Here is a 24,251-nt window from a genome sequence, read left to right as displayed (position 1 = left end):
CGGGGACAACTAGTGTTCTGAGGGCACCCAGGCCCCTGCACCCATGGATTAGTACAAAGGTGTGTCACCAGGGACTGCACTAGGGAACCCTTTGCCATGAGGTGTAGAAGATGGCGAACCCTTGGCACAGGGGCACAGGAGGGCCTCAGAAAACAACATTGGAGAAGGCACCTGCTTGCCTCACCTGAGAAAATGGCAGTGGGTCTGGTTTGAAATGTTCTTGCCCAAAGTCAGATTTGCTTAGAAGCGACAGCACAAGTTGGCCTGGAGGTCCACATGCTTTGCTCACACATTGTGCAGGAAGTCCCCAGCAGTGCTGCTGTACCAGGGCCTTGGGGGCCCGGAAACTTGGGGATTTGGGGGGCCTGGAAAGGGTGAAATAAGGTACAGTTCCCAAAAGAGGCAAGTTGGTCCATTGGCAGGTGATAAAGAGGGGTAACTGATACTTCATCAAAATTCGTGCTGAGCCCAGCAGAGGTCCAGGACACCGGTGGGCAGCCTCTGGGGGCCTCGGAGAGGAGAGGAGGGGAGTGGAGAAAGGTGAAGAAAGGGGAGGGAAAAAGAGGGTGGGGAAAAGAGGAGGAGAGAGGTGAGTCTGGCGGGAGGGGCAGAGAAAGGAGCCGAGAGAGAGAGAGAGGAGAGGAGGGGGGGGGAGGCGAGAGCAGAGGAGGGGCCTGTGCGCCATCCGTTCCCTCCCTCCTTCCCTCCCTCCCTCCCGCGTCAGCCCGCTCCCTAGATCTCCGCCGCATCCCTGCGCCGCCCCTCGGCACCGGCCTCCGCCTCTGCCTCCGCGTCCGCCGCTGCTGCTGCTGCTGCCGCCGCCGCCGCCGCCATTCCAGCGCCAGCGGCCGCGGACTGGGCACCGCCAAGAGGTTCCGCACCAGGTAGGTAAGGGCAGGCGGTCACAGGAAGCAAGCGGGCTGGCAGGTGTGTGGAACGGCGGGACCTTCCTCGGACTCCCGAGACTCCTCTCCTCCCCGGCTCCCTGCGGGTTGGACCGTGCAGGTGGCTCCGCTAGGCTCCTGGACGCGGGGTCGTGGGGCTCGCGGCAGACCCAGGCCGGGAGTGGGGGCTGGCGCGCTCAATCTGGGCCCGCCGCGCTCCTGGCTCCCATCCCTGCCCTACTCTAGCCAGTGCGGCCCCACTCCGGCCACTTCGGCCTGGCTGGGCCCCACGTCTTCTATTTCTGTCTTGGAGGCCTCTGCTGTACCCGAGGGCTCTCACTCAGACAGGTGGGGCAGGTCGGCCCCCTTGGCGAGTGCTTCAGGCCTTGTCTCCCTTTAGGTTTTTGGCTGAGTGATTCTAGAACTGCCCAGGAGAATCGCCAGCCTTGGCTTGGCTGCACCTGTTGCAGCAGCCTGGTGAGCTGGGGGGGGGGGGGGGGGGGGGGCAGGGGGGAGGGCGGCGGCGTGGCGTGCTGAGTCCGCTGCAAGTTCTGTGCAAACAAGGAAAGCAGAGTTGCGTCCTGGTTGCCTTATTAATTTATTGGATTTACTCTTGGGTGGTGGGGTTGCATGGGAGTCTGTAGGTGGGTAGTTCACTGAAAATGAGGCTTGCAGTTGGGGGCTGGGCCTTGCTTTCTGTAGCGCAGCTTTTGTTTGGTAAACCTCCCTCGACATGCAGCACATCCTAGGCCTTGGTGGCCAGGCTGGACCTGGGGCCTGTGGCCAAGCAGCTGGCCCTCCTGTTCTGAGTCTACTCAAATACACTAGGTGCCACCGAGTTGAAGGTCCCAGGGTGTGAAGTGACATTGCTGACCTGTCCCCTCATATCTGCCCCAGGCCTGGGGCCTGCCTGCTGGCTGTCTGGGTGCCGTTATTTGGGAGCGATCACTGTGTCCCAGAAATAGGCCAGCTCAGGCAGTAGCAGTGGGGCCAGGATTCTGGAAGAGATAATGCCCCAGTTGTCACTTGAACGGTTGGTGTCTGTGCACATTGCCTGCAAGAGTGAAGAAGAATAAAGCAGGCCTGCTCTGAGTAGTCCAGGTACTGTGTGCTACCAGGGAGAAAAACTTCAGGAATGAGGGGACACACCAGGCATTTCTGTGGGCAAGGACCATCCCCCTATGGGGCCAAACCCTCAGACTGATGATATGTATCTATAGTATATCCACCAGGTAAATCAAATTGAGAAATAAAAACAAGTGGCTAGCACAGAGGCGACTCTGCTGGGTCCCTCCTTTTTGGGGTCCCTCCCTTGCAGGGTGTTGCAGAACTTTGAGCTGATATGGGATGGGACTGGCTTCTGTGATGGGCTTTACCATGAGTCTGTCTGTGCCCCTTAAAAGGGTACCACTGAGTTCCTCTGCTCACCCTCCTGACCAGCACACATATCTGTTGGGAAATGGAGCCTTGCAGAGACTTCTCCTCTGGTGACTAGGGTGCTCTGGTGGCCTTGCCTAGAGTCCCAGGCTGAAATGTGGGGTGCGGGTCCTCACAGTGTGTATGGGGAGAGAGAGGAGCACCATCATGTGAGTAGTCTTAGGCTAATTGCATCTCAAGTGCCTTCTCCACACCAGGGAGAGATGTCTAGGCCAGTGCTTGGGAGTGCACACTAATGGCTAGCTCGGAGTGTGGGGAGGACTGTTCATCGGTGCCAGCATACAGCAAAATCAATAATGCATTGCAAAGATCAATGGTTGTCTCTGTGCCTCTGGAGGGAATCCATCTCTCCTACACCCAGTGTGGACAGGCCCAAGCCTCCCAGCCCTTCCTCTGTCCCATGTCTGGTGGTAGGAGAGGGATAGGTGGGACTTGGAGGGTGGTCGCAAAGCCTCCTCCTGACCCATATCTTGATGTCTTGTGTGGCAAGCCTGGGGCCAGAGTTCATGAGACCTGAGACCTATGTCTTTTGGGTGTCCCTAGTGTCCATGGGTTAGGTGCCTGCAGCTGTTCAAGTGAATTGGCTTCCTGATTGTTTTAGAATTTATAGCAACTTTCCCCTTCATGCTTAGAATTTACTTGGTTAAAAGAACTCCTGGGAAGTTGAGATGGCAGGCAGTGGTCCTCATCCCCCACCCCTAGTCTCTTCTGGGAGCAATAGCAGTGACCCGTTAACTGTCTAGGAGTACAAGGTGGCAGGGGTGTGGTGAGGCTGACTGTGTAAAATATACAAATCAATTTGTCATCTGCTGACTGTTGAGGGTTGTCCCTGAGAGAAAGGCTTTGGTCCTCCAGATTCAGTGCTGGGGACAACTGTTTCTCCCTTGACCTTTCACCATTCCAGAAGGAAGAATAGAAGGTAAGAAGGAAAGTGGACAAATCAGTGACAGAGGCATGGTGGGAGGCCCTCTCGTCCTCTGCTTCTGTTTGCCCTGGCTGGCTTAGGGCAAGTCTCTGGGCGTCACTAAGAATGGGCAGGTCGGGCTGGCTCCTCTGCACTGGAGATGGCACGACTCACAGCCAGGTCCAGTCAGGCCTTGCCTAGAGCTAGGGTGGTGATTTCAGCATGCCAGTAAAGGTCCACCTTAGGACCAGGAAACTTGCTAATCCCAGTTCCTTGAAGTGGGTCACTTTCCCACTTGCCTAACCTTCCTACATGCAGGCATGGCTGGCTCCCTGCTCGTGCCCAGGCACTCCAGCAGCCCCCGTGCCATGCCCCCACCTACACACCTGTGTGAGCCTTTGTCTGTTGGTACAGACTCTGTTATTTGGCTTAAAAATCTCAGATGCCTATGAAAGCAGAGGCTGCATCCCATCCTGGATCACATCTTAGCAGCACCCCAGGATTTCAGGCTTTGAATGAAATGCAGTGAGACCAGAATTTCCAAAAATCACTCCTTTCAAAAATCATGTGTTTATGAGACAGTTGGACATTTGTTGGGAAAATGATGATTTTAAAGAATGATCATATTCCTTAACAGCACTGTGGCTGTGTTAAAAATTGAAAAGATCATTACCTTTTAGCAAAGGCAGTGGAGTATTTGCAGAGGACATGATACTGTGTTTGGGATCTGTCCAGGTGTAAACAGTTGGTGGGTCTGGGTGAGGGTGTCTGAGAGGTCGTTATGCTGTTCTGTCTACTTCTGTGTATTTCCAAAATTCTCCATAATAAAAAGTTAATAATAGTCTAAGAACCCCATGTCCCCCAAAAAACATGCCATAAAATTCTTCACTTCACGAAAGAGTTCAAAGGTACGCAGAGAAACCTATCTGAAAGGTTACACACTTTATGGAATAGGTTGTTACGGAGTGCCAGTTATGTAGACGAGTGGGACGGCCACTGCTCCAGGCTCTGAGGACACAGCTCTGAGCATCTGAGGGGTGGGTGGTAGGAAGGTGCATGTGAGTATGCGCATGTGTGTCGGAGGAGGGGCAGGGAGTGGGGGGACAGAGGGGGAAGCATGTACGTATGTCTCTTATATGTATTTGTTTAGTTTGTTTCTTTTACAGTGGAATTACTTTCATAATCTTAAAATTAATTTTTAAGAAGAGGTCTTCATTAAGTAACAATATCCTATTTTAAACATTCTAATTTTCTATATCTATATATAAATTTATTTTAAATGGCATTCGATTTGTGGAAATTCCTTACACGATGTACTAAGAGATGATGTGGCATAGCCCTGGCTGGTGTGGCTCAGCTGGTTGAGCATTGTCCCGCGAAGTGAAAGGTCACAAGTTCCATTCCCGGTAGGGGTACATGCCTGGGTTGCAGGTTTGGTCCTTGGTTTGTGTATGCATGAGACACAACCGATCGATATTTCTTTTGTATTGATGTTTCTTTACCTTTTTTTTCTTCCTCTCTTCCTCTCTAAAAAAACTGTGAGAGATGATTTGGATTAAATGAGACACTCAGTGAATCAGGAGTCATGTACCCTCTGAATAATACTCTGTAAACCGTGAAAACACAGACATTGATAGATACCCTGCCCTTGGCAGAAGGTAGACAAGACCCAAACCCTCAAGTTCAACAGTAGTGTATGACCCAGCAAGGGACAGTGAGCAGAGATTGTGCTATCCTGGGTCATGGGCCGTGGGGCAGGAGGTGCTCCCCTCAGACCCACTGCAGCCCTGGTTCTGGTGGAGAAGCACATTCCACTTCAGAAGTGAAAGTAAAGGTGGGTCAGAGCCTTTGCAGGTGTCTCCATAACCAGTTGGAAAGCCTGCCACTATGGGCTGTTGCCCTCATTTTCCAAGGTTTTGTCTGTTTTCTCCTTAATCTACAACAACAGAAAAAGTATAAAAATGGTAAGTCCACAAAGTGAAAAGTACAAGTTGCCTGGAATTCTAGTTTTGGGGTATTTTACTTTCCTGCCCTGTTGCAAGAAATTTTAGTTGCTTTTAACACCAGAATATAATTCGCGCTGATCTCCAGATTCTAGCATTTGGGGGTTTTAGGCCGGGTGTGTGTTTTGGTTTTGTTTGGCGGGATACTGTGTTCACGGGCCCGCCCTAAATAAGAGTCTGAAGCCGTGTTCCTTTGTTCTCACCTTGTGTTTGGGAATTTTCATTGTTGTGTTTTGTTGACCAGTGTTTTTTTGTGGCTGAGGAAGGGCACAGCTGGGCTAAACTCTGAATCTTGGGTCATGTCTGTGTGGCCTTGAGCCACCTGCCATGAGGATGGGTGCAGCATACACCCCCTTTTCCCATTCACCTCTGGTGCAGTTCATGCTTCCCAGTTCTTTGAGGGGTTTTGAAGTCCTATCCAAGCAGAGCTGTGCCATCCAGGCATTCAGGGAACTCAGCAGGTTGTGACCTCGGTAGGTGATATCTCCTTGCTCATTTTTCTTGAGTTGAAGGAGCTGGACCTTTAAGCCTCTCTCCACTCACAAATTTGTTCGTTTTCATGAAGTCTCACTGCTTCCCCTGTGAATGTTTTTTGAGTACCAGTTACAGCAAGAAACCAAGAAACAGAAGGCCTGCCTACTGGGAGCTTCTGGTCAAGTTGAGGGAGATGGATGACTACAGAGAGCAGTGTGTCAGGATTATGTCACCTATGGGGCCTTAGTGGTCTGGAGAAAGAAAATGTACAGGGTCCAGGCACTCAAAGGAGCCAACAGTTGGGGATGTTTGGGATTTGAAATCAGGCAGCCAGTGGGCCTCCCCGAGCCAGTGGTGTGGAAGAGGTACAGAGTGACTGGGGACGGGGGTATATCCAAGCACACTGGAGCAAGGCCAGAGGATGGAGTGACCACTGGGAGAGGCAGGAGCCCAGGTCTTGTCAGATTCTGGGTGTGTCGTGAAAATGGAGCTAACAGGATGGTTGGAGTAATAGAAGAGTCCAAATGATCCTGGGATTCTTCACTCAGACAGCCAGGGGGATAGGTCAGAATCACCTTGAGATGGAGAATTCAAGAGGATGATCAGCTCTCCAGGCAGTGCCTTGTAAGCTCCATCTCCATCCACGCAAAGGTGGTGAGGGGCTTGCCTCACACAAACAAACTGGAGTTGAGGAAAGAATCCTGAGCTGGGTGATGCCTACACAGGTGTGATGTTTTTTTAAAGCTGTGAATCAGACTCCAGGGAGGTGGGTAGATGGAGGAGAAGAGAGGTCTGAAGCTGATGGACCAGGAAGGCCTAGCCAGGGAGAGAGGAGAAAGCCATAGGGGTGTGGGGTGGGGAAAGCATGGTAGGAGGTGCTTGGGGAGGAAGGACTGCCCAGCCAGCGGTCCAGTGAGGCAAGGACTGAGCGTTGACCTTATAGTCTGGAGGTCACTGGTGACCTGAGGAGTTGTCCTGGGGGTGGGGGTGCCAAGAGTTTAAGAAAGAAGAGGATGATCTGATGGGCAAAGGGTGTTGTGAGAGAAGACCTCGGGCTTAGGTCTCTGTCCCTGAAGGGCAGGATGGAACAGAGGGGAAGGAAGTAAGGAGGGGAGCTCCTGCCAGGATCCTCCAGTCCTAGGAGATGAGTTGGGCAAATGAGTGGGGTTTCTGAGTCAGGCCAGCTGTTCCCTGTAAGCTGTCATTGGCCTGTAGTACGCAGGGTGCTTCTGGGTCTGGAGGCAGGGGAAGGGGCCCAAATAGCAGAGAATGGTTATGACAGCTCAGGAGGGCTGAGCCCTGAGCACAGCAGGGAGCCCTCAGGGGTGGTGGGCTCAGGAGGCCTTAAGAACTGAGTTGCCCAGCCCCTGGGCAGGGGCAGCTGCCCTCTCAGAAGAGAGCACAGCTGTGTGGGGCCAGGTCCATGGGGGCATGGGGTTGGGAAACTGGGGCCGAAAGTGAGGCCTTGACATTGTGCTTGTCCAATTGTCAGGTGGGCTGTGAGCATTCCCTCCTGAATTAGCCTGTCATTTCCTACAGTGAGGCTGCAGCCCCTAGCAAGGGCCAGGGTTTTACATACACCAACTTAACTCCACATGCACTGAACACTAGGAACAGGAGAGAGCACTTTCTAAGGCGTGGTCCCCATGCTGGCAGCATTGAATTCTCTGAACTGGTTGAATGTGCAGGTTTTCAGCTCCACCCTAGATCCCCTGAATCAGAAGCTTTTTGTTTTCACAGGCCATGGAGGGGATTCAGACACATCAGGGAGTGTAAGAGGCGTTGGGCGGAGCACATGCTGCCGTCCTGAGTGCAGGCTTGGGGCAGACAGGACAGCAGAGGCTGGGCGTGCTCCTCACTCTGGGTGCATGTTAGACTCTGGTGCTTGTCTGTAGAAACAGTGTTTTGTTAACCAAATTTATTGAGGTATAATTTACATACAATAAAAGGTACTTGTTTTAAGTACACTGTTCAGTGAGTTTTGACAAATGTATATCATTATGAACCTGCCACTGTAATCATGATAGAGATCAGGGTGATAAACACTGGCCTGCAGGTCAGTGTGCTACACCCATTCACCCATTCAGGTATTGTCGGAGGCCGCTGGGTGCTGCTGCACTAGCGTTGAGCATTGGAGACAGGTTGTTTGTCCTGTGAGCCCTCCCAAAATTCCCTGTTGCCCCTTTGCACTCAACTCCTTCCTCCTGCCCAGGCAATCACTGATCTGTTGAGATTAGATTATTATAGATGAGATTTGTTTTTCAAGAGTTTCACAATGGAAGCATGTGTTACAGCCTTTGTGTATCTAGCTTCTTTCTTTCCACACAATGTTTCTGAGATTCTTATGTGTTGCTGAGTAATTCACGTCTTCATTGGTGAGTCCTGTTTCGTTTGTGGGTATGCCATGTTTTATTGACTCATTAACCTGTTGGTGGATGTTTGGGTTGCTTCCTATTCAGGGTTGTTGTGAATGTGAGTGCTGTGAGCTACAACTCAACACAAAAGGACAGATAGCTAGTTAAAACATTAGAAAACATATCTCCAAAGAAGATACAGAAATGATGAATAAGCACATGAAAGATGCTCAACATCATTAGTCATTAGGGACATGCAACTCAAAACCACAGTGAGAGACCACTTCCCACTTACCATAATGACTTTTGTCAAAAAAAAAAAAAAGGAAAATCAATGTTGGTGAACACATAGAGAAGTTGGAACCCTCCTACACTGCTGATATGAATGGAAAATGTGCAGCGACTTTGGAAAACAGTGTACAGATTCCTCAAAAAGTTAAACATGGAATTATATACCCCAAAATTCTACTCATGGACATGTATGCAAAAGGATTGAAAAATCCAAACAAACACTGTATACAACTGTTCATAGCAGCACTATTAACAACAATCAAAAGATGGAAACAACCCACATGTCCACCACTGAATGGGTGACCAAATGTGGTCCATCCAGACAAGGGGATATTATTTGACCATAAAGGAATGGAGCACTGACACATGCTCCTGCATGGATGACCATTGAAAACATGCTTGGTGAAAATAGACATAAAGACATAGACAAATTCATAGAGACAGAAATCAGATTAGGTGGTTGCCAGGTTTGAAGGAGGGGAGAATGGGAGACTGTTTAATACGTGGTGGTTGCATAACTTGATGAATGTACTCAAATGTCACTGATTGTACACTTTTAAATAGTTGAAATGGTAAATCTGATGTATTTCTCATCACAATAAAAATGATTTATGCATTCGTGTGCAAATCTTAGTGTGGACATGCATTTCCTCTTGGGTATCCTGATGAGCAGGTTATGTGGGAAGTGTATATTTAATTCATCAGAAACTGCATACTGTTTTCCAAAGTATATGTATCATTTTCCACCCCTACTGCTTCTGTGTGAGTGCAGTTGTTCACATCCTTGCCAACATTTGCTGTCGTCAGTCTCTAATTTTAGCTATTCTAGTGGGTATGTTATAATGTTGTATCATTGAAGTGAATATCTTTGCCAGTGTTTGTTTATTAGCTATTTGTATTGTGTATATCCTTTTAAGTATCTGATCAAATTTTCTGCTGTCTTCCAAATTCGGCTGTCTTATATTTGAGTTGTAAGGGTTGTTTACATACTCTGGAGTCAAATCTTTTGTCAGATTTTTTATGACAAATATTTTCTCTTAGTCTCTGGCATGGCTCTTAATTTTATTAACGATGTCTTTTAAGGGCAGACAAATTTTTAACTGGAAAGAGCTAAGGGTTAAGATTTATGTTTTGCATAAAGATATCCAGTTGTTCCAGTACCATTTATTAAAGAAACAATCCTTTCCCACTGATGTCTCTTGGCACGTTTGGAAAGTAATTGAATATGTCTGTATGGCTTTGCTTCTGGACTCAATTCTGGTCCACTGTGGTTTATTTCCTGCTGGCCCCCACACCATGCCATCTTCGTGACTGTTGCTTTATAGTAACTCAAAGTTAGGTTTTGTGAGCCTTCCAGCTCTGTTTGTTTTCAGTTATTTTGTCTATTCTTGGTCGTTTGCATTTCCATACAAATTTAAAATCAGCTTCTCATGTTTCACAGGAAAGCCTGTTTGGGTTTTGACTGGCATTGCATTAATTCCTTAGGTCAATTTGGAGAAAATTAACTTCTTAAGAGTATTGGGCCAATAAGCATGGACTATCTCTCTGTTCTTCCTTCATTTCCCTTAGCGATTTGTAGTGGGCAATGTACAGGTCTCCTTTTGGTATCAGGTTAATGTTGGCCCCACATAATGATATAGGAAGTGTTCCCTCTTCATTTATATTTTAGAAAAGAGTTTGTGTAGATCTAGTATTATTTTTTCCTTAAATGTTTGATAGAACTTACTAGTGAAGTCGTGTGGTATTTTCTTTATGGGGAGGCTTTTAGTTATGACTTCAGTTTATAAGGCTATTAAGATTTTCTATTTCTTCTTGAGTCAGTCCTCATGAATTATATGTTTCAAGGAATCTGTAAATTTCATGTAAGTTGTCAACATGTTGGCATAAAGTTGTTCATAATATTTCTTTTTCTCTTTTTAAATATATTTTATTGATTATTCTATTACAGCTGTCCCATTTTTTCCTCCCCTTTATTCCCCTCTACATTCCCACCATCAGTCTTCCCACCCACTTCAGTTCATGTCCATGGGTCCTACATACAAGTTATTTGGCTTCTACATTTCCCATACTATTCTTAACCTCCCCCTGTCTATTTTGTAACTACTATTTATGATTCTTATTCCCTGTACCTTTCCCCCATTCTTTCCCTCCCACTCTCCCACTGATATCCCTCCATGTGATCTCCATTTCTGTGATTCTGTTCATGTTCTAGTTGTTTGCTTAGTTTGTTTTTGTTTTTTAGGTTTGGTTGTTGATAGTTGTGAGTTTGTTGTCACTTTACTGTTCATAGTTTTGATCTTCTTCTTTTCCTTAGATATAAGTCCCTTTAAGGTTCCATATAATAAAGGCTTAGTGATGATGAACTCCTTTAACTTGACCTTATCTAGGGAACATTTTAACTGCCCTTCCATTCTAAATGATAGCTTTGCTGGATAGAGTCATCTTGGATGTAGGTCCTTGCCTTTCATGACTTGCAATACTTCTTTCCAGCCCCTTCTTGCCTTCAAGGTTTCTTTTGAGAAATCAGCTGATAGTCTAATGGGAACTCCTTTGTAGGTAACTGTCTCCTTTTCTCTTGCTGCTTTTAAAAATATATATTTTATTGATTATGCTATTATAGTTGTCCCATTTTTCCCCTTCACTCCCCTCCACCCTGCATACTGCCCCAACCCACATTCCCCCCCTTTAGTTCATATCCATGTGTCATACTTATAAGTTCTTTAGCTTTTACATTTCCCATACTATTCTTACCCTCCCCCTGTCTGTTTTGTACCTACCATCTATGCTACTTATTCTCTGTACCTTTTCCCCCTCTCTCCTCCTCCCACTCCCCTGTTGTTAACCCTTCATGTGGTCTCCATGTCTGTGGTTCTGTTCTGGTTCTAGTTGTTTGCTTAGTGTGTTTTTGTTTTTGTTTTAGGTGTGGTTGTTAATAATTGTGAGTTTGCTGTCATTGTACTGTACATGTTTTTTATCTTCTATTTCTTAGATAAATCCCTTTAACGTGTCATGTAATAAGGGCTTGGTGATGGTGAACTCCTTTAGCTTGACTATATCTGGGAAGCACTTTATCTGTCCTTCCATTCTAAATGGAAGCTTTGCTGGATGGAGCAATCTTGGATGTAGGTCCTTGCCTTTTATGACTTTGAATACTTCTTTCCAGCCCCTTCTTGTCTATAAGGTCTCTTTTGAGAAATTAGCTAGTCTTATGGGAACTCCTTTGTAGGTAACTGTCTCCTTTTCTCTTGCTGCTTCTAGGATTCTCTCCTTCATTTTAATCTTGGTTAATGTAACTATGATGTGCCTTGGTGTGTTCCTCCTTGGGTCCAGCTTCTTTGGGACTCTCTGAGCTTCCTGGATTTCCTGGAAGTCGATTTCCTTTGCCAGATTGGGGAAGTTCTCCTTTATTATTTGTTCAAATAACTTTTCGACTTGTTACTCTTCCTTTTCTCTTTCTGGTATCCCTATAGTTCAGAAGTTAAAACATGTAAAGATGTCCTGCAGGTTCCTAAGCCTCTCCTCATTGTTTTCAATTCTTGTTTCTTCATTCCTTTCTGATTGGATGTTTCTCTCTTCCTTTTGGTCCACTCCATTGATTTGAATCCCAGTTTCCTTCCCATCACTATTGGTTCCCTGTACATTTTCTTTTATTTCATTAGTTTAGCCTTCATTTTTTCATCTAATTTGCAACCAAATTCAACCAATTCTGTGAGCATCCTAATTACCAGTATTTTGAACTGTGCATCTGATAGGTTGGCTGTCTCTTCATTGCTAGTTGTATTTTTTCTGGAGTTTTGATCTGTTCCTTCACTTTGGCCTCTTTTTTTTTTTTTTTTTTTGTCTCGACACACCTGTTATGTAGTAAGGGGAAGAGCCTTAGGTATTTGCCAGGGTGCGGCAAACCTCTTCCCTTCTAGGGCCCTGTGGATCTCTCCAAAAAACTGTCCTGTGGGGCTGGGAGTTTCTCCTGCTGCCTCAACTGAAACACAGGTTTTTTCAGTTAGAGGTTTAGGGGCTTTATTTTCGCATGCTGGACCCCTGGGTTGTGTGGTCTGTCTCACTCCCCAATTGTTCTTCCCTGTTTATCCGCACACAAATGTGGGACCACCTGCTCTGTTAGCCACCATCTTGGCGGCACTGGATCTCCAGCCTCCACCTTGCCGCAAGTCCTCTCCACCCCAGTTGCCTGTCTCTGCCCCTCCTACAGGTCTGGATGAATGTTTCTTCTTTAATTCTGGTTGTCAGACTTGCATACAGCTCAATTTTCTGACAGTTCTGGTTTCTCTCAGTTTTTTAATTTGTTGTTGTCCTTCTTTTGGTTGTATGAGGAGGCAAAGTTTATTCACCTACCTATAATATTTTTTTATTATCTTTTTAATGTCTGTAGGGTCTTCATGATACTCCCTCTTTTTTTAGGATTTTATTTTTTTTTATTTTTTTTAGGATTTCTTTTTAGAGCAAGGGGAAGAGAGGGAGAGAAACATTTGATGTGAGAGAGAAACATTGATCGTTGTTTGCCTCTCATACACACCTGACAAGGGATTGAACCCATAATCTAGGCATGTGCCCTAATGGGAAATCAAACCAGTGACTTTTCACTTTGTGGAATGATGCCCACCCAACCAAGTGAGCCACACTGGTCAGGGCTCCTCTTTCATTCTTGAGCCTGGGATCCTTAAAAACAAACAAACAAACAAACAGACACAGACAAGCAAAGATCCAAGATGACTGGGTAGTAAGTGGAAGCTACACTAACCTACTCCCAGAACCAACCTGTAATTACAACTAAATTGTAGAAAAATCATCCTGAATACCAACTGAACACTAGCTGGAGAGAGGCCTTATGACCATAGACAGACAGAAGAAACCACTTCATACAACGTGAATAGTATGAAGTGCAGAGGAGATGTGAGAGTGCTGGCTTGGCTCCCACAGGCAGCAGCTGGAGATTCTGATGGATAATTCAGTGGCCAGGGGGGGTTCCCCCTGAGAAGTGTGGGGTCTAAACCCCAAGCTGGGCTCCCTAGACTATAGCACCAGAGCCAGAAAGGAACCCAGATAACACCCAGCTGTGAAAATCAGCAGGGTTTCTTTCTGCCAGGGAGAGACAGCTGCAGACTCAGAGAGCCTTGTAAAGGGCCAATGTACACATTTCATTTGCAGCCACTTACCTTGTGTGCTGGCAAAGGGAGGGCAGAGTGGATTAGAGATGCTTGAGGAGAGTATGAAGTTGGTGGCTCTGGGAAGAGAACTGAAGGAACAGCCACCAGGATCCCTGTGCTGACTCATTCCCCATACTGCAGAAGCCACCTCTCTTAGGCAGACTACTTCCTTTCAAGTGGCATCAGCCTGTGGGGAAGCAGAATTTCTGCCCACAGAAATTACTCTGCCCCACCCTGTGGTGCTTAAACCAGGCTGCTAATTACAGCTTGATTATATTAACAAACAGATTGGTTTAGTGGCTGATTAGTTTAACAACAAAAGTGGAAAATACAAAGAAGCAGCCAAAATGGGAAGACAAAGAAACAGGCCTAAAATTAAAGATCAAGAGAATTTTCTAGAAGAAGAACTAGATGAAATGGAGGCGAACAATTTGTTAGATAGAGAGCTTAGAGCGATGATTATAAGGATACTCAAAGGCATGAAAAAAGACATAGAAACCATAAAAAAAGACCAGTCAGAAATAAATAATACACTGGAAGGAATAAAAAGTAGGTTAGATGAAGCAGAGGATCACATCAGTGATTTGGAAGACAAGGTAGAAAAAAACACCCAGGCAGAGCAGCAAAAAGAAAAAAGAATTTTCAAATATGAGGAGAGCTTAAGAAACATTTTGGACAATATGAAGCATAACAACATCCACATCATGGGAATACCAGAAGGAGAAGAGAGTGAGCAAGGGATCAATAACCTATTTGAAGAAATGATGATGGAAAACTTCCTTCATCTGGTAAAGGAAAAAGACACACAAGTCCAGGAAGCTCAGAGTGCCAAACAAGTTGTACCCAAAGAGGCCGACACTAAGACGCACCATAAATAAAATGACAAGGCTTAAAGACAAGGAGAGAATCCTAAAAGCTGCAAGAGAAAAGCAGGTAGTCATCTACAAGGGAGTACCAATTAGATAGTCATGTGATTATTCAACAGAACATTTCAGGCCGGAAGGGAGTGGCATGAAATATTCAAGGTTGAAAAGCAAGGACCTACAACCAAGATTACTTTACCCAGCAAGGCTATTTTATTTAAAATCGAAGGAGAAATAAGGAGCTTCCCTGATCAGAAAAAGCTAAAGGACTTTGTTAACACCAAACCAGTACTGCAAAAAATGTTAAAGGAATTGCTTGAAAAAGAGAAAGGATAAAAAAGAGGAAAATAATCTAACAATAAAATGGCACTTCATATATATCTATCTATAATCACCTTAAATTTAAGTGGTTTAAATGCTCCAACCAAAAGACATTGGGTAGCTGAATGGGTAAGAAAACAATACGCATATATATTGACTTTTGGCCAAGATGGAGACATAGGTAGACACACTGTACCTCCTGTCACAACCAAAAGAAGAACAACAACAATTTTTAAAACAAAAAACAATCAGAACTGACAAAAAATCAAACTATATGGAGTCCAACAACCAAGGAGTTAAAGAAGAAACATTCATCCAGACCATTGAAAGGGGTGGAGATGGGCAGCTGGGAAGAGAGGACTTGCAGCAAGGTGGAGGCTGGAGGACTGGGCAGACAAGGTGGTGGCTTGAGGACCAGGCGAGGTGACAGCTGGCAGAGCAAGCAGTCCCACATTTGCATGTGGATAAACCAGGAAGAACAACTGGGGAATGAGACAGACCACACAACCTGGGGTTCCAGCGCAGGGAAATAAAGCCTCAAAACCTCTGACTGAAAAATCCTGCGTGTTTTTTGACAGTGGGAGAATCTCCCAACTTCATAGGAGAATTTGTTGGAGAGATCCACAAAGTCCTAAAAGGTACACAAACCCACCTACCCTGGAATCAGCACCAGAGCAGGCCAATTTGCTCATGGGTAATGGAGAAAGTTATTAAAAACTGGCAGAGAGTCCAGCAAGTGGCATTGTTCCCTTTTGGACCCCTCCTCCACATACAGTGCCACAACATAGCTACATGGGTTGACTTTCCCTGGCGAACACCTAAGTGTATGCCCCTTACTACGTAAAAGTCATGCTGAGACAAAAAAAAAAAAAATTGACCAAAATGAAAGAATTGATCAAAGCTCCAGAAAAAATAAACTAGCAATAAAGAGATAGCCAACCTATCAGATGCACAGTTCAAAACACTGGTAATCAGGATGCTCACAGAATTGGTTAAGCGTGGTCACAAAATAGAGGAAAGAGTGAAGGCTATGAAAAATAAAATAAAGGAAAATGCACAGGGAACCAACAGTGATAGGAAGGAAACTGGGACTCAAATCAATGCTTTGGACCAGATGGAAGAAACAAGCATTCAGCCAGAACAGAATGAAGAAACAAGAATTCAGAAATGTTATGAGGGGGTCAGCTTTAGCTCAAGCGGTTACTTTGTCATGGCAGACACTAGAAATGTTATGAGAGCCTTAGGAACCTCTGGGACAACTTTAAACATTCCAACATCCAAATCATAGGGGTGGCAGAAAGAGAAGAGGAAAAGCAAGAAGTTGAAAACTTATTTGAACAAATAATGAAGGAGAACTTCCCAATGTGGCAAAGGAAATAGACTTCCAGAAAGTCCAGGAAGCTCAGAGAGTCCCAAAGAAGTTGGACCCAAGTGGAATACACCAAGGCACATAATAGTTACATTACCCAAGATAAAAGATAAGGAGAGAATCTTAAAAGCAGCAAGAGAAAAGGAGACAGTTACCTACAAAGGAGTTCCCATTAGACTATCAGCTGATTTCTCAAAAGAAACCTTGCAGGCAAGAAGGGGCTGGAAAGAAGTATTCACACCAAAGTCATGAAAGACAAGGACCTACATCTAGGATTGCTCTATTCAGCAAAGCTATCATTTAGAATGGAAGGGCAGTTAAAATGTTCCCTAGATAAGGTCAAGTTAAGGAGTTCATCATCACTAAGCCTTATTATATGGAACCTTAAAGGGACTTATATCTAAGGAAAAGAAGAAGATCAAAACTATGAACAGTAAAGTGACAACAAACTCACAACTATCAACAACCAAACCTAAAAAACAAAAACAAACTAAGCAAACAACTAGAACATGAACAGAATCACAGAAATGGAGATCACATGGAGGGATATCAGTGGGGGAATGGGAGGGGAAGAATGGGGGGAAAGGTACAGGGAATAAGAATCTTAAATAGTAGGTACAAAATAGAGAGGGGGAGGTTAAGAATAGTATGGGAAATGTAGAAGCCAAAGAACTTGTATGTAGGACCCATGGACAGGAGCTAAGGGGGAATGCGGGTCAGATGGGGGTGCAAGGTGGAGGGTAAAAAAAGGCAGAAATACTTGACAACTGTAATAGCATAATGAATAAAATATTTTAAAGAAACAGCTGTGGACATTTACACAATGGAATACCACTGAGTCATAAAAAAAAAAAAAAGAAAATGTTACCCTTTGGAACAGTATGATTGGACCTGGAGAACATTATGCTAAGTGAAATAAGCCAGTCAGAGAAAGACAAATACCATATAATTTCACTCATGTGGAATCTAATGAACAAACTGAACTAACAGGGAAGATGAAGACAGACTCATAGATGGAGAGCAGATGACAGCTAATTCAGGGGAGGTTAGTGCCTGGAGGGATTGAGCAAAAGCAAATAGAACTGATGGACATGGACAACAATGTGGTAATTGCTGGGGGGAGGGGAGTATAAAGGGAATAAAAGGTAATGGAAAATAATACAGTAAACATTAAATAAAATACAAACAAAACAAAACCCCAGTGTCTCTCCACACCTGCCCAGTTACATCCATACCTTCTGGGATGTGCATCTGCGGTTTTGACAGGCAGCTCAGGGAATGCTAGAGCAGCTCAATGACCAGAGAGACTGCACCCGGGGTGGTGGTCACACGAGCAGTTGATCACATGCTGATGATGTCTTCTCTTGATGCTTGTCTGACAGTTTCTGGTGTTCTGCAGGAATACTTGTAAGGGGAATCAGAGGAAAAATAAATGGAAAACACAGCACTCAATCACACACACAGACACACAAATATGATGTCCTAAGCGCCTGATACTTTTCGTGTTATACTCGTCTAAAATACCAGGTGGGTGTTTTACTGTACTTTTTGTACTTTTGGTGGGTGTTTTGTACTTTTAAGTGAAAAACATCCCATGGGAAGCACAACAGCCAAGACGGCCTCTCCCAGACAAGGCGAGGGCCAACTACTGGAGTGGAGGTGTATGGTTGCTGTGTGCGTGCACCAGAGGTGCCTGCTGGGGTGGCAGTGGGCACAGGCTCTTTTGTGCTCAGCTCCAAGAGAGCCTGTTAGGCAGTGTGCATTAGCCAGGAGGCCCTGCCTTGGCCTGCCACCCTGTGTGTGGTGTGTGCAGCCTCAGCAGGGCCTGTGTGATGGGATCTACTCTCTGGGACACCTGCAGATGCGCTCCAGGAGAGCAGCAGGAAATAGGCAGCTGATAGGCAAAGACACATACCCTCTGACTGTTGAGGCCAGGAAGAGCCTGTTGGAGTCAGGTCCACCGGGAAGAGGCCACCTGGCTTCCAGCTGCCCTCTTCCCATGGCCACCCACCACCAGTCGGTCCCTTGGCCTAACTTGGTGGTGGCACCTGTCTTTGGTCCCTTTCCTATCTTGAAATGCAAGGGAAGGTCACCACCAGTGGAACTGCCTGATCTGCCCTCCTTCTCCATTTTCATCCTCCCATTTTTCTCTTCCTCTTCTTAGTGAGATGTTTGCACACTTTATAGTGATGGGCACATGGTCTGGCTTTGCTCACAAGTGTAGCCCAACCATATGACATCCAGAACAACGTGGCCCGCAGCTCCTGGGTCCTCCTCACTGCTTCCCTGGGGTACCACTTCCACACAGGTGCCACAGAGGTGCATCCTGGCTGGGTTCCTCTGTGTTCCATGGGTTCTACGCATGCTTCAGTTCTGTCACTCCTGGGTGTGGGTTAGGGCTCACCTGGGCTCTTCTTTGAACCTACCGTCTCGTATGCCATTGTGGTCATGTGCCACAGTTTCCCTTGGCTTAGTTTCTGGTTTGAGCCATTATGAATATGTTGTGAGCACTTTTGCACTTTTATTCTCCATTCAGAGCACAGGGTCCTTGACTGTTACAGCTCACTTCCCAGGGCAGAGAGCTCACTTCCACCTCTAGCTGGGCTCCCAGAGTTCCAGTCTGAGATGTCCCCACTGGCACCCTGTCTCCAACTCACTGCAAAGCCTGTGCCTCAGCCAGGAGCTGCTCCGGCCTGCTCCTGTTCTACCCCACAACTAACTCCTCAGAGGTCTCTCTACCTGCGCCTCACTCCTTGCCGCCCTCTGCATGTCCCACCCGCAGGGTCCGGTAAAACTGAGAGGAAACCTCCCTGGTCATTAGGTGCAGGTGGGTCTTCTCAGTGCATTGTTCTGTTTCTTGTGGCATTGACCCCCGTCATTTAGATATTCCACTGTTCACTTTATGTAATGTACCCGGCATGTCCTAGGCACTGTTTGTGGTAGGAGTCAAGACCCAGCAGTCGTGGGCAGAGGGAGAGCAGACCAGAGGAGGTGCTTCCAGCTGGACCACGGCATATAGGTGCTGATGGGAGATGCCAGCTATCAGGGAGGGAATTTTGAAGGTGGCACTGACCAACAAGGAACTCTGAATCAGAACTTGAGAGTGAGTGGGAAACAGTGGGAAGCTGAATGGGGCAAAGGGCTTTGGCAGTTTTACAAACTTGGTTGCAAATCCATCAGCATTGCTGTCACTGGAATGCAGTGTCTGCCCCACCTACCCCCATGGGTTGGCGTGGCCTCGGGATTACTTGGATCTTGGATCCCCAAGATACCTAGTAAGGGGTTAACAGCCCTGTGACTATTGTGCTGTGAAGAAACCTGAGCCCCTGAAAGGCCAGGTAAGGCTCCACAATGGTCTTTTGGGATTCCCAGCCTATAGGACCATGAGCCCGTGAAGTGATCAGGCTGCTGAGTCCGCAGTAGAGTGTTATAGGGCAGGAATGGCTGGGACAGCTGTGGCTCCCAGGGAGGGGGAAGGTCCTGGGGGTAGGCAGGCGCAGCCCAGGACATAGGCACTGAGTAGGAAGGTGGAGGATGAACCCTAATAGTGCTATAAGGATGACTGCTTGAGTTTCATACTACATGGTTTTATGGTCTGTGTAGCAGGGAGGCCTTCCTGCCTTCTTGGCAAACTGGTCATGAAGGCCATGTGCCCCCACCTCATTGAATCACAGTGCTCACATAGGTGTCCTGGGGCTGCCGTAACAAGACATCACAAAGTAGGGGCTTAGAGGAACAGAACTATATGCTCCCTCAGTTCTGGAGGCCAGAAATCCAAAATCAAGATGTGGGCAGGGCCGTGCTCCCTCTGAAGGCCCTGGGGAGGACCCTCCTGCAGCTGCTGGCGTCTGGTGCTCCAGGCATCCTTGAGTTCATGGCCGTAGCCCTCCAGTTTCTGCTGCATCACCACATGACCTTTTCTCTGGAGTGTGTGTGTCTCATAGGACACTTGTCATTGGATTTAGGGTCCACTCAGATGATCTGAGATGATCAGTCTCATCCTAAGTTAACAATATTAAACTAATTGCATCTGCAAAGACCCTTTTTCCAAAGGGACCTGGCCATATGCACAGGCCCAGGGTGGATGTACTTTGCAGCCCACTGTAGCACATGAGAAGGCAGTGGAATAGTCTGGGGTGGGGAGCAAGGTGGCAGCCAGGCCAGGCAGGGCGGGCAATGCTGGCAGGCGTTCATCTTCACCAGGATGTATTCCAGTGAGGCTTTATCAGCAGGAAAATGGAAACCACAGCTGCTTTCTGCATTCATGGGAAGTTATAGAAAGAGCACTTTCTATAACTTGGGTGGAAACTCGCTGCTTTGTATGATAATTTTACGTTACTCAGAAAGGAAACAGGAAAGGGCTTTCTATCTTTTTATGTGAGTTTTTATCTCTGCTGCTGGAGCCTTTTCTTTTAATGGTGTTTCTACAAAAATACTCATTGAATCTTTAGTGTGAACAGGAAATCAGATATGCTGACTAACTTTTCCTTTATTTTAATGGCATTTTTATTGTTTAAAAAATAAAGAGAACAAAGAGTAGAAGCCTCATGCACAAGGTATCTGCCCCTGAGAGCTGCGTTCCTCAGGTCTTCTCCATGCATTTCAGACACACACACATGTGCATGCACATATACACATGGTAGGACATGTTCTCATGGATGGTGCTTTCCCCAAGGGGTAGCCACCAGGGTTTTGCAGCTTGATTTTACCACTCAGCAGTCTGGCAGAGACACACGTGCTTTGTGTGCCCAACAGTGCTCTATGAGGGCTGCGTGTCCTTCATGGGGCGTGTGCCCTCCCCATGTCCCTCAGCCCATGGTAGAAGTTTGGATGTCTCCCAGTCTTCCACATCCTTGAAACTTTTCCATGGTGCACCTCAGTGAATGTTTTTATAGGAAAGAATTTTAGAATCAAAATGTTGGAGTCAAGGGTATATGCGCGTTCAGTTTTGACCCAGGTGGCTGGCCTGTGGACAGGGCAGCATTATGCCCACCCCTCAGACTCACTGGTGAGTTCAGTCCTCACCTGGATTGTGGGGACGAGAGGAGGTTACAGGTCTCCGATCACTTGTTTGCAACTTCCTGGTCATTTGTATTTTCCTCCTGAAAAACCTGTCCTTGGGCTTCACCTTTTATTGTATAAATTGGGCAGTCATTCTTTTACTGATTTAACTGATCTGAAGAATTTCTTTCATTTTGGAGTGTACTGAGAAAAGGAAACCCTACTTGAAAGCATTTTATCTGTAAGTTTTCAAATAGACATGAATGAACTCAGACTGGAGACTAATGGAACCATCATCGGCTTCTTGGGGCTTGTCTAGGGGGTGGGGGTCAGGGTATCCTGAGGGACCAGGCCCTTTCTTGACATTTGCTCTTGGGAAGGGCATCAGTCAGTTAGATCTACTGTGCCAGAAGGACTGCAGCGGCCCCTGTGAATGGTGGGGCTGGAAACAGGATTGGCGGTATTTGTAGTACGCTGTGCATGTGTGCACATGTGTATGTGGGTGCATGCACATTCCTCCAAGGCATTGCACAGCACAGCTCGAGGTCTGCATTACAAAGGCTTCTGGGGATTTAGGGGTCTCTGCCCATGAGGAGGCTTATAGAACTATTCTCCTTAAGTTTTAACTGTTGTTTAGCCAAATAATAAAACTCACCCTCCACTCCTCTCCCTTGCCTCTTGCTGATCTAGAATGATAACACATGGGTGACGATTCCTTGTACTGCCACCAGTAATGCCACATGTTTTCCTGAAAGTCAGCTGTGCATCCCAACCAGACACTATGTGGTGTATTGCCAGTCATTTGCACATGTGGCTTTTCGTTGGAACCCTCCACGGGATGCTGTGGGCTCATGGGTGCCTTCTCTCTACAGCGAAGATTTGCTCTGAAGGCCAGGCCGGTGGCCTCTCAGAAGCTGTGCCCCTGATTGTGTTAGTCAGGGTTCCCCAGAGAAACAGAACTGACCATGTGTGCATATGGAGAGGGATTTATTTTAAGGAATTGGCTCACATGACTAGGAAGGCTGGCAAGTCTGAAATCTGCAGGGCAGGCTGGTAGGGGAGACCCAGGGTACCTGGAGAATTATAGTCTGCTGGTTCAAATGTTAATGTCATATAAAAATACCTTTACATAAGCCTCTAGAGTAATGTCTGACCAAATATCTGGGCACATGGCCCAGCCATGATGACAAGTAAAATTAACCAGAGTGCTGATCAGTACACCAAGTGCCTGGACCCCATGGTGGGCCACAGCTAAGGTGTGTGAGCTTGATGGGCTGTGACAATGAGGGGTGCTCTGCTCCCTAGAAGTTAAGGCTCTGGCTTGTCCCAGAGGCCACAAGGCCATCCTCAGCATGGAGGAAGCCCACATTTCTTACTTTCAGAGGGCACTGGGAAAGTGGATTGGCATTGTGCCAGCTGAGCCCCACACTTTCTGGCATGTGCCTCATCGGGACGTCCGCTTCACTCCTATCACCTCTGACCTCGTGTTCAGGTTTAAGCGACTCCCCCAGTGCCTCTGTGGTGATTCCCGTTGTCTTCCCTCCATAAAATTCTTCATTTCCTGACTTGAACGTGGTAGGGGGCGAACGGAAAGCCTTGGTTCTCTGCCTCCATATTTTCTTCTTCTGGGAAAAGAAACTCTGTTTGGTCCCAGTCTTGCCATCCTGTCCCTGCCTTGTGAGCTGTTGACATTGGCCTTCTGTCCTCCTGGCCCGTGCTTATCAGGCCTCTTGGCCATCCTGTTATTTTAATGATAAATAATCACAATGAAACAGAAGGCATGTGATGTGGTGTCCAGGTGGACTTAGCTTACTGTGTGCATGGTTTTGGAGATGACGGGCTCAGTGGGTAAATGGATAGAAGCAAGGAGAAGCACTGCAGGCTCCCAGAACTGACAAAAGAACATGGTTCTTTCTTTTTCATCAGGTGTGTTTGAGGGGAATGACTGAATGCATGCATGAATGGTTGCAGTAGTCCCCGAGGCTGGAAGGGCTCATGTGGCTGGCAGTGTGCTGGGCACATGATGTGGGGATGGGACGTGAGTGCCAGGGCTGTGACCCAGGGTGAACATGGGTTTTTTTCTGGGCTTGGGGCTTGGCATGTCTCATGCTTCCTAGCTGGCTGAGCTCAGAGAGGACCATCACTAGGAACCTGGGGCCACAGGCCTGTCCTTGCTCTCCTTACACTGCTCTGGCACAGTGCAGGGCTCTACCTGCCCTAGGCCTTAGGCCTCCTGTGAAGACTCTGGTCTCATTATTTCTAAGGAAAGTGAGGCCTTTGATACGTGTATGAGTTTGCAGCAGCCTTGACGTTCACTGTCTGACCATCTGGTCCTGCATCCTCCTGCAGGGGCCAGGGGGGCCTTTGTGGGCTCCCTGAGCCTGATAGTTGGGAGGCCAGTTGCAATGCCAGAGAGCAGCTTTGGGTGGAAGTCTGGTGCTGGAAGATGAACTTGCTGACAAGTGCCTGAGCAGTGTGGCAGTGCCAGGCCCACTCCTCCCAGAAGTGCCATCTGGAACTTCCCAGGGTGGCCCAGCTGGGCATTCAGGGTCTCCAAAGCTAGAACCCTGAGGTCCCATGGGTGGCAGACCTGAGACCAGAATGTCTGGTTCAGCATTCATCATGGAAAAGTTCGGCCAAGGGGAACAGGAGAGTAAAGTATAATTTCTTTGACTTCCCCTCTTTTAGGGACACATGTATATCAGGAAGAGGCTAGGGAAACAGTGGCTTGATAATTTTCCATGCTTTCAGCCCATTTTTTGGTCAGGTTGTTCTTGGAATAAAAAAATGTGAAATAATGATGTCTGTTTAGTTTTTTAAAAATGGTACACGTGTTCTCAAGCTTGGGCCAAACCACAGGGAAGAAAGAGAAGCTAGTTTAAATGAGTTTACAGAGATTATTTACTTGGTTCTTTCATCTATCAAGGGAATATTGCTAGATGTTAAGAAGGGCAAGGTGTTCAAATCAGTTTGTATTTTTTTATTGTCTAGCATAATCTCTGGAATGTTCTTGTTTGGATTAAAATGCCAGTAATTTCTTGACTCAACCAGCAATGCAGTTTAAATAAAGGTTAAATCCTATTGAAACGCTTGGGATGCACAGAGCTGGGTGAATGAATCAGGTTATGTTTGTCTTTGGTGTCTCTTGGTGCCAAGTGTCTATAGCATTTGAACATCTTTAGGGTTGA

The 24,251-nt window shown here is 46.7% G+C and overlaps 1 protein-coding gene across 8 annotated transcripts in view; it reads left to right on the top strand.

Moving 5' to 3' along the window:
* The first annotated feature begins 720 nt into the window (after window positions 1–720).
* Window positions 721–24,251, top strand: part of SEMA4D (semaphorin 4D) — a 106,618-nt gene continuing 83,087 nt past the window's right edge. For all 8 annotated transcript variants that reach the window (XM_053662627.1, XM_053662626.1, XM_037164746.2 and 5 more), the window contains exon 1: window positions 721–884. The gene's annotated coding sequence lies outside the window, so the exon portion shown is untranslated. The remainder of the gene's footprint in view (window positions 885–24,251) is intronic.

Source organism: Artibeus jamaicensis, unplaced genomic scaffold (assembly GCF_021234435.1).
Source record: "Artibeus jamaicensis isolate MK-2021 breed Jamaican fruit bat unplaced genomic scaffold, CSHL_Jam_final contig_264, whole genome shotgun sequence".
Lineage (NCBI taxonomy): Eukaryota > Metazoa > Chordata > Mammalia > Chiroptera > Phyllostomidae > Artibeus > Artibeus jamaicensis.
This window is presented reverse-complemented; position numbering and strand designations above follow the sequence as displayed.